Raw genomic sequence first — 9,948 nt, 5'->3', positions numbered from 1 at the left:
GCCACTATGCTGGTGCCAGATGGCATTTAGTGGGCACTGTATTACAATATTTGGGTAAAAAATGTTGCTTTGGGCATTTATACATTTTACATCTGGGCAATCTATGCCCATATGAAATGCTAGGTGTCCCTGAATACTGCATGGCACTGTCTGGGTGCTCTATGGCATCTCTTGGGTATTGTCTAGCTCTATGTACTCAGGACTGTAGGATACTATGGCAGCACATCCTGTGATAGACATGATGATTGGTTGGTGTAAAATGTCTATCGATTTGCACTAGACGTATTATGTGTGTTTTGTGACTTCAGCCTAAGGTGGAACTCTGCTGCATAAGGAAAGAGTTAAATCACAGTGTTATGTTATTGCTTGAGTGTTTTCCCAGTCCTCCCCATCCCCCACACACAGAATCTTCTTGAACAAAGGGATATCTACTTTCACTTTCAGGTTCGAGCACATGTTTGTGAGACAAAGACTTGCTTATACATTGGACTTGAGAGAAGGTGGGCAGGAAGGAGGTGGGATTATATATGATCCGACAAATGAGAATCCTATATGTTACTGATGTAACCTGTTGCACGCCCATTGTGTGTCTGTACAATAAAAGGCCCTGTCTGTCTGTTTCTGGGCAGAGAGCCATTTTGAGCATGAGACTGATACCTCGTGTTTGACTTGGTCAGTGTGCGCATACTGCTTCTACACAATACTCAATTTGGAAGCGACAAAATACCCCAAAAGCCTGCTGGAGAAATCATATTCCAGTTCAGTGGCGTCTCCTGGGTGGACCGAGTTAAGAGATTTTGATTTCTTTCATTCTGGAAAAATACAGAGATCGGCGGATGGCACGCAGAACTCAGGGGCCCGAAAATCTACAGAACACGGTAAGATTGCTTTATGTAAATCTACCGATGTGATCTGGGTTCTGACTGCTTTTCTGCCTGTTCCTGGTCCAGAGTGATAAATCAATGAAAGGCAGGTAATATAGTTCTTTCTTACTCGGAAAAGACCACCGTTTTAACCTGCTTAAGGGGTATTTTGTACGCTGTGTATGCTGTTATGTCTGAGACGGTTAAAAATTGTGTATACAAGACCAAGAGATAAATTCTGTGAGGGTTAATGTGTCGGGAGGGCGGACTCGGCTGTTTAAGTCTGAGGGAACACGCCAGTGACACGTGCTCCTAGGTAAAACTAGTGTGAGGTTAGGAAGATTTATGATACGAATACTTACCATATGATTGAGCGTGTTATGTTCTCATATGTGGAAAGGTATTTACGGGTGAATATAGCCGTGGTGTGACGGCTGATTTCTCCAGAATATTATTGAGGTTTTGGTCATTGAAAATAATCATCAGTCTCTGTGTATAGCTAAATGTCCTGTCTAGATCGTGTACAAGGAGTGCTCTTGGGGATTACTAGTATACGGTGGGCTGTTATAAAGGTAGATGAGATATATACCTTGAGCCGTTGTGGGTATTCTCCAGTAATCCCGTCTGTCTGCTATTATAGAAACAATGTGCAGTGTTGATTATTGCGGGGAGGGGTGCTGATAAGAGAGTGAACTGAAAGCTTTTTTTCGATTAACCCTTTCTGTTTCCTTTGTCTTTTCTGAGTGGGAAGGAGAGGTTATATGGGAAGGATTTGAAGAAAGCAGATTTTACAAAAGGAACACTTCGAAGTTTCTGGACACAGTATAGAATAGAATAAGCAGGCAGAATAGAATGAGGGATCAGTACAGGATGTTTTGGAATATGCAAAACATGTAGAAATGTTATACGAAGAGAAGGCTCAGGAAAAGTTGCAGAAAGGAATGTTAGGTCATGGACAGATAAGCAGAAATGAGTATGGACAGGTAAGATAGGCTGTAGAAAGTTTTCAGAAGATGAGCAGGAAGCCTAGCAGAAAGAAAGGTGTTTTTAGATTGCTAGAAGGAGGTATAACGTAGTTAAGAGATTGAAGAGGGGAAAGCATGTAGGGGGGGTATGTGTATTGCTAATGAACAATGTAATGTCTTTGTGTTGACTGCAGCCCCTCCCGGTAATGGTGGCTGGCTTGCAATGTTTACAATCCAACATAGTGTGACTCTGCAGAAAATGTAGTGAGGCCTGCCCCCACCCTGAAGTTACTTCCCCCCATGTGCTCACTTTCAGGGTGTGTGATGTTACTTCCGGTCCCTCCCCATCCGGGACAGGACCTGGCCCCGCCCCTTCCTCCTCCAGCGGCCATCTTGCCTCACCTGGACGTGCTGCTACTCAGCAGCCATTTTGCCTCACTTGGGAGATTTGTAGCCCCGCCCCTTTCTGCCTCTGGCGGCCATTTTGCTGCATTTGGGAGGCCTATATTCCCCAATGCCACTGTATCCAGTGCTAACATCATGATTGTCTGAAGTAAGGTTTTGTTTGACCAGACTTTGTTACACTCCAAGATGTGGCCACTTTGGATGTGTGATAAGTTCAGGGAAACAAACCTTTGTGGAGATGCAGCTTGGGACATAGTAGATGACTAAGCTGGTTTATAGTGTATGGAAGATTGGAGTTGATGCATGGGGGGCAGAGGCCGGGAATACATGACAGGGGACGCTCTCTCATGTTCCCAGGGGCTCTGTTTTCCACTGCCCACTTCTCCAATGGATACTCAGACAGATGATGTTACGGAAGGCTCCTACAGATGGAATAATTTCACTATAGTCACCCAGCAAACTTTTTCATGCAATTTGGTGAAGTAATTTTACTTTTTATGTGAAGAAAGAGGGACTGAATTGCCCAGAGTAGGATGTTAATTCATCCGTATCCTTTAGTTTTTCTTTAAGCCTTTTGTATATTCTAGTGTCAGTCTACACTGAAGCTATAATTATATTCCGACAGGAGAGTAAAAGCTAAACGCTGGCCATACCCTGAAATACTATTACACTGGGTGACGTAAAATTTGAATTGTGTGGCGCCCCCTTGTGTTAAAAAAATGCTAACTGCAACCTGAAAGGAAAAAAAAAATTTTTTTGTAAGGAGATTTTTGCTCAGACTTCGCTGCATACAATGTCACCTTGACCTACAAAGTGCTTGTTTTTGTGCCTCTTGGTTTACTAGTTTGAACGCAATGACTCTTTTTCCATTGAGTATTGCGGTTCAAAAGGGGGGAGGCATAGGTGATCTGGGTCATAGATGATCTAGGTGTTGTAGATCAGCTATTGGGTTTGAAAAAAAATAAATAAATGAAATAAGATAACAAGATTCTGAGCCATGTGAAATAGAACATCAGCACGATTATTTAGTACTAATACAGTAAGAAACTGCAGATATGCAAACAGTTATCAGAACCTCTGTTGATAATGCATATGTTGAGCTTTTTGCAGATGGTATCAGGGTGAGGATTGATGACTCCACATCGGATATGCAGTGGTCACACAACAAGATGTCCTAGAAGCAGAAGCTCTGCCTCCGCATGTCACAGTACAATAAGCGGAATTGAAGGCCCTCACTGAGGCGAGTAGAGTGGCGAGAGGTAAGACGGCAACCCTTTACACTGACTCCTGGTATGTATTTGGCATAGCTCATGATTACGGCCCAATATGGAAGGCCAGACAGTTTTTTTTACCTTAGCAGGACAACCAATTGAGTATGGTGCAGCGGTGCAGAGTCGCATGGAGGCCCTCCTTCTACCTGACAAAGTTGAGAGTTCGCACCGATTCCTACACTGGAGAGGCGAGAGACGACACCCTCGCTGACAGCGCAGCAAAGGCAGCGGCCCTCAAGCCGTGGAAGAAAGAAGAAAGATACTGACAGCATGAGTCAGTGGTAAAAACTTTGGACATTGACAAAAATTTGGACTTTGATATGCTAAAGACTTTTACAGTTACCAGCCAGCAAGGAAGAAAAGAATAAATGGACTAATATGGGAGCAGCAGAAACAGGACAGCCTGTGGTGAACGGTCAACAGCACTTGCCCACCACAGTTCCTGTATCCCATGATGGCCCAGCTGATGGACGGAAAGACCCACCTAGTAAAGCAGTAATGACGACGACGCTTGAAAGAGGTTGGGCGACTTCTGGGTTCTCTGTAGCTGCTGCATCATTTGTCCGGTTTAGCATGATCTATGCCATAGGTGAGACAGGGCAGAAGTAAATTTGCCACATCACACTTGCCGGGACCACTCTACCCATTTCAGGGATTGCAAATTGACTACGTTCAGCTCCCACTTGTTGGGAAGTATGACTACGTGCTTGTTGTTGTTGATGTCTTTGCAGGTTGGAGGCCGACCCTGTTACCACGGTAAACAAGTAGGTAACCGCAAAGAAGCTCATGAACGAGGTAAACTGTGAATATGGGGTACCAGAGGTGATTCAGAGTCAGACAGAGGTATAAACTTCGCAGATGAATGTAACATGTCATGTCTGCTCTGGATGTATCCCAGGCCTTTTACATACTGTACCACCTTTAGAGTAGTGGCAAGGTGGAGAGACGTAGTGGCACGCTAAAAGTAAGATACTTAAAAATGACGCCACTTTGGAAAGGCTGTCATCCAATAGACTTATACAGTGTTAGATATGAACCTAGGGGGGATTATACATTATCTCCCTACGAGATTGTTTGGGCTAGCCCCAAGGCTAGGTCTTTACTATCCTCAGTGGTTACAATTACAATCTGATGTGTTGACTGAGTATGTGATTTCCGTTGTTAAAGAACTAACCAAAGCCTATGCACAGGTGTTCTCTTCCAGACTCAGAGGCAGACACTGGGACACATATCTTGCAGCCTGGGGATTGGGTGTGCGTCAAGAAGTTCCTCAGGAAGCACCCTCCTGAGCCCAGATTTGATGGCCCCTACCAGGTGCTTCTGACTACTGCCACAGCTGTGAAACTAGCCGAAAGACTTACATGGATCCATGCTTCATACTGTAAGAAAGCTTCAGATCCGGGAGACCAGTCTTAGTTGTGCCAAAGACGTTACTCTGGTTAGGGCTAGTGAGAGAGGAGGGTGGCAACTGGAATCCTTAGTCGGAAGAATATGAGGGTATGGTTACCTTCTAGTATAACTCGTCCAATGCTCAAGTAGCCGCATATTCCTTCGACTATTGTACTGTGGTCCCGTGTCTAGGCGCAAGATCCCACCGCAGGCCAGATTTAGCTCAGTCCAGCTGGTTATATGACTTATATACCCGGGGAATACAATATGTTTGCGCCACTGATAACGTCTGGGGAGAAGACTGCCGTTATTGGGGATTAGTGGGATGTAACACAGGAATAGACTGGTCCTATAAACCGCGAAGTGCCTTAAATAAGAAAGATAAGAGCGGGAAATCCCTAATTAGTCGTATAACCCTCCTTGAGAATAATAAGGACAGCAGGTATTGAAAGGCTGAACTTAGTATGCTGCTTGGTTTTAATGCGGTTGTTACACTAACCATGGGAGATCCAAGCCCGGGGGACGGGGGGACTTATAGTCTGGGGACATACCGGTATGGGAGGACAGATCCCTTAGGGAAGTTTAAAATAAGGGATATGGTATATGCAGCCGAATGGAAGCCTTCACTTAGTCCCGTGCCCATAATTAACCCCCTCCGCCGTAAGATAAAGACCTTGACGAACATGATGATCATAGCCGACCCTACCTTTGAGGACACCTTGACAGTAGCGACTGGCTACTCTGACCAGAATCTCTGGTTGGAGTTGATGAGGTACAATGCTAACAGGAGCAACAAGTCTAACTGTTGCGTGTGCGGTAGTGCCCGACTACACTCGGGGATGGTCCCCCTAAATCTCCCTGTAGATGCTGAAGAGTGGTTTATTAGTCTCTTCACGAACATTTCCGCTAATTACACTGTCCGTGAGAAATGGAAGAAGGAATACTCTATAACTACTTAAGTGTTTTGCACCGGAGAGAGTGTTACTGACTACCCTGGAAACTACACCTGCCAGGCAAATAGGCAGGGTGGAGGGAGATTTTTGGGGAACTCACCAACGGGTATTGCTCCTCCTACAGTATGGTAGGAGGGGAATAGATGCAGAATCAGGTCCAGTCCTTAGGAGACGTTTACTGGCTTTGTGGAGACATGAGGTAGAGGACCCGCCTGGAGGGTAATTGGACAGGGGAGTGTGCCTTAGTAAAGCCCTTATGCTCCTCCACATCCTGTCAGACACCAATGTTTTCCTTGTTTGAAAAAGATGAAGAGCCAGTTCCGATAATGCCAAACACATACGCTATCAAAGAAAAAGGAGAAATGTACTAGTACTGCGCCTGCCCCGATCTCCTAAGATGGACTGTCAGTGGAATTCCCATTTGCCTAGGGATAGTGCAGAAGACCTTAGGTTCCGGCGAGGGCACACCCTGTGGGGTGTTAACTTGTACAGATAGAGGGTATGGATGCCCGGAAATGAGCCCAGGGAATCCATGGCCTCCCTCTGAGGTGAGGTAGGGATCCCCCCCTCCTAGGAGTAGGGACTTACGGGCAGTGGGAAAACCCTGACGCAAGGGTGAGGCGACTTGGACGTGTTCACCATTAGGACTATCTCCAGGAGGGACATTGGTGTGGGTGAAGATTAGGGAGTCCCACGCCGTGCGTACCTGTGCACGCTACTAGTATTGTAACATTATGCTAGAGCGAGAAGAGAGACCCCTGGTGGTAGTTTTGATCTACACGTGTACATTGACGTCATAGGATAGCCAAGGGGGGTACCTGACAAGTTTTAAAAATTAAAGACCAAGTTAAAACTAGATTCGAGTCCATTTTCCTGATCATTAGGGTAAATAAATGTTGACTGGATTAATTATGTTTATTATAATTAGCAGTGGTTTATAAATTATACTAGAGACGCCTTATAGGGACTAGTCGACCAATAGGACCTACCTCGACTATGACTTTTTTAAAAATAGAATGGCCTTAGAGACGACTTTAGCTAAAAAGGAGAGTGTCTGAAAGATGATAGGGGAGACTTGTCATACCTACATCCTAGACGACACGTGACCCGCGGGTAAAGACGCACTTGCCATTAAGAAGCTGACCGCACTAGCTAAAAAGAGCTAACTTTTGGGACCAGCACTCGCCATGGATGAGCGGGTGGTAAAGGATCCTGGCACAGACGGGCGTCGCTGTTGTATGTGAACTGATGGTTATCTTTTCTGTTCTAGTCTGCTGTGTTATCCCCTGTGTCAGGGAGACCTGTGAAACTGATGCTGGAAAAGCCGCTCCCACCATGAGTTTGCTGGATGCATCCCCAGAAGGAGTGGACAAGTCCTACACCCCCTTGAAGACTCTAAAACGAACCTTCAACGCGCTCCGATTATAGGCTCATGCGCAGAGAACTGTGAAAATTAGATAGAGAGTTAGAGGATAGACATTTTAAGGGGGGATTGTGATAGACATGATGATTGGTTGGTGTAAAATGTCTATCGATTTGCACTAGACGTATTATGTGTGTTTTGTGACTTCAGCCTAAGGTGGAACTCTGCTGCATAAGGAAAGAGTTAAATCACAGTGTTATGTTATTGCTTGAGTGTTTTCCCAGTCCTCCCCATCCCCCACACACAGAATCTTCTTGAACAAAGGGATATCTACTTTCACTTTCAGGTTCGAGCACATGTTTGTGAGACAAAGACTTGCTTATACATTGGACTTGAGAGAAGGTGGGCAGGAAGGAGGTGGGATTATATATGATCCGACAAATGAGAATCCTATATGTTACTGATGTAACCTGTTGCACGCCCATTGTGTGTCTGTACAATAAAAGGCCCTGTCTGTCTGTTTCTGGGCAGAGAGCCATTTTGAGCATGAGACTGATACCTCGTGTTTGACTTGGTCAGTGTGCGCATACTGCTTCTACACAATACTCAATTTGGAAGCGACAAAATACCCCAAAAGCCTGCTGGAGAAATCATATTCCAGTTCAATCCATATATCAATACAGGCGTTTCTTGCATGACGCCAAAGTCTGTAAAATGTGCTAATCCCCCTTCATCTTCCAGAAACTTTCAGCTAAGTATGTTTAACCCTTTCCCAGTCCTCCTCTCAGACCCTCTCCGGTGCTTATTCCTTCTGCAAACGCTTTGCATTAAATTCACACATCGTAATTATTAGCTGAGCATCACAGTGACTTCCTCTATCTCAGCTGGAAGGAACTGGGGTCACTTCACTGACCCGAACCTGAACCTTTCCCTTCTGGTGATACAGATGATCCTCGGGGGTCTCTGAGCAGCTGAGATTCCTGGACAGACTCTCACAAGGAGACACCAAGAAGCAGAGGAAGCTGAGAGTTTGAGGAGGGCCGGGGAGGGTCACGTTCCCAGTGATACATATAATATATACAATGTATCGGAGATCTCATCCACTGTACTCATGACACTAAATAACTTCTTAAAGGAAAACACCCTCTAACGTAACCATCCTGCAGTTGTCGCTTCTGTTAAATGCTATTCATCTGCTTCTCAGCTCTGATTCTGGGAAAGCTGAGTGCCAAATAACATGGTTGCCATTGCATCTCACACCGTGCCTGACACTCAGCTCTTCCAGTCTCTTGAAAGGTAGAGCCGTCTGGTTATCCTCCGCTTGTTTCATCTGAGAGCTGGCCGTTAGCGGTCATACCTCCTAACTTTTGAATAATGAAAAGAGGGCCAGCTCTTCAGGTGGGCATAGTGCGCCATTGCAAACTTTTGGACATTATACCACGCCATTTTTACGCTAAGCCATGTGCTTTGTGTTGTCTCACAGTAAAAGTGCCCATTAGTGACCCCTCAAAGTAATAAAATCCCTGAATCCCTCCCCCTTAACAATGATGCCCTCATATGACCCCACTCAGTAACAATGCCCTGCTGAATAATAGTGCCCCACATGTCCCTGCTCAGTAATGCCCCCTTTTATAAAATACAATTAAAAAACAGCCTTCGCTCACTACTTTTGTTTCCCCGCCACTCCGGTCCACACCGCCCCGATCCCGCGGCTTACTTTTGGGTAGTGAGATCACATCATCTGATTGCTGGGGCCAATCCCCGGTCTCTTGGTACGGCCGATGCCAATGACTTGCCGCAGGAATCGCTTGCTAGATGGCATGTGATCGCAGTACCCAGTGGGGAATGGAGTGGTGCGGACCGGAGCGGTTGGGGAGAAAACTAGGGGATTACAGATGATTTTTACATTTATTTTACTCTTGTCTCCGCTGCCCAAAACTCCACGACGACAGATCACCATTCAGAAGTCAAACTAATCGTCACCCAAAGAAGCCTGTAGATAAGGATATTAGTTGTGTTTTGCATGTTCTTGATTCTTCGTGTTTGAGGCTTGTGGTCGGGGTAAACCCTCATAATAGATCAAAGCCACCATAGAAGAAAAGCTTTAATAGCAAACATGTCCCAGCAGTGGGGGCTCCTATATGGTGGGAATGGGTACGATTGTGCCGTGTGATGACCGTTCTGATGGCCCTATTAGACTGATTGAGATCTCTGCACGGAGACATCAAGGGTCCCACAAGGCATCACCTTAACTGTCTGTGTGCTGCTCACACCTGGCAGGGTCCTGTGATCATCCGTCGGCGGCTCTGCAGTGCCGGACCCTCCATATGAGGTGCAGTCACAGCCAGGCTACCTAGGGAGCGTTCATAGGTGCTGGTGGTGCAGTGGTGGTTTCATGTGTGAGTTCTGTCCGATTGCGACATGTACGGTACTAGACGTCTTTCTAGAGTGCTATGATCTGACAAGATATAGACATTAGGTGAGCAGCGGGGTGGGTGATCCAGGTCTTAGAGTCAGGTAGGAACTCAAACGTTGATCCAGAGATTATTCTGACTGCCATTATGGAGTCGGGAAGAATTTTTTCCCTCCAAATGAGCTAAATTGGTTTGTTGTTTTTTTTCCCTTCCTCTAGACCAACAAGGGGGGTGGAAACAGGCTGAACTAGATGGACATTGCCTTTATTCAGCCTTACATACCATGTTACTGCGGTACTTGCAAAGGAATAGAACCCATTTATTT

General features: G+C 45.7%; 1 long non-coding RNA gene across 1 annotated transcript; it reads left to right on the top strand.

Annotated features, from left to right (window-relative positions):
* The first annotated feature begins 233 nt into the window (after nucleotides 1-233).
* Nucleotides 234-7,761, top strand: LOC136620454 (uncharacterized). Its single transcript, XR_010791144.1, has 2 exons — nucleotides 234-3,492; nucleotides 3,591-7,761. It is a non-coding gene; the product is annotated as an uncharacterized lncRNA (long non-coding RNA).
* Nucleotides 7,762-9,948: the final 2,187 nt, after the last annotated feature.

The sequence above is a fragment of the Eleutherodactylus coqui genome, chromosome 3, assembly GCF_035609145.1.
Source record: "Eleutherodactylus coqui strain aEleCoq1 chromosome 3, aEleCoq1.hap1, whole genome shotgun sequence".
NCBI lineage: Eukaryota > Metazoa > Chordata > Amphibia > Anura > Eleutherodactylidae > Eleutherodactylus > Eleutherodactylus coqui.
The sequence above is the reverse complement of the archived record's forward strand: the minus strand, read 5'-3'. Positions and strand labels throughout refer to the sequence as shown.